Source organism: Aplysia californica, unplaced genomic scaffold, assembly GCF_000002075.1.
Source record: "Aplysia californica isolate F4 #8 unplaced genomic scaffold, AplCal3.0 scaffold00506, whole genome shotgun sequence".
NCBI lineage: Eukaryota > Metazoa > Mollusca > Gastropoda > Aplysiida > Aplysiidae > Aplysia > Aplysia californica.
The window spans coordinates 342,962-343,912 of NW_004797776.1; positions in this window are offsets into that span (position 1 = coordinate 342,962).

A 951-nucleotide genomic window follows, 5' to 3' on the forward strand; every position below is an offset into this window, starting at 1 on the left:
AAATAAATATAAAGAAGCAAACAAACGAACAAACAAAAACAAAAACAACCATCTCTGCAGATACAATGTACTACTTTTATTCCCTGTAATCTCCTTTAATATTCTCTTTCATCTTCTTTTTTTCCGTTTTGATCCTTAGAGCTATATTACTGTTTGGGATGGGGTGCAGGGGTTTGAAGTTGGTTCGGGGGTAGGGGGGGGGCAATGGGTAGCGGGTAATAGGGAGAGGGAGTGGTGAGTAGGAAGTGAGGTCAGGAGGGAGGAGTTAGGGTGGTGAAAAAAAGGGGTGGGGTTTGTTTTTTTTTGGGGGGGAAGGGGTGGAATTAGATTGGAAGCATGGGTATGGCGGGTATTCATTTGTTATGATTTTAGGCTATCAGTCCCTATTCATTGCATTAGGATTACAAAGTTCCTCATTCCTCCTGACATTTTTGGTCGTTTGGAGTTACTCAGACCATGAGGTCAGTCAGAAACCAAATGTTCCATCTGCTCCGTCAAGATCGTACTATGTTTCTATGTCGTTACCAAGACATTCGAAGAATTGCACCCCAAAAAACTTGACATGTTGTAAAACTCATTTTTTAAAGTCAAATTTCTCGAAACTAAATACTGAGCATATAAGATAAGATAAGATAAGAATAAGGTACATCTTTATTGTCCAGATCCTGGCATAATGTGAGGTGTGCTGAGAAAATTGAGTTAAATCTCGGATTTTAGCCCTGTGGACACAGACAGATACATGAAACTTATGGGTTGGGGTTGTACAGTTTATTACATGAAACCATGAACGACATGTCTAACTTGAAGAAAAAATGGCATCACTTAAAAATCTACAAATATGATGCGCTTATTTTCAGCCGACATATCCATTCATGGTTTTGTCAACGCGCCTCAAATATAGAACTTTGTCATTCTAGGGAAGCTGCTTGTTCCTGGGCTTCTGTGTGATCA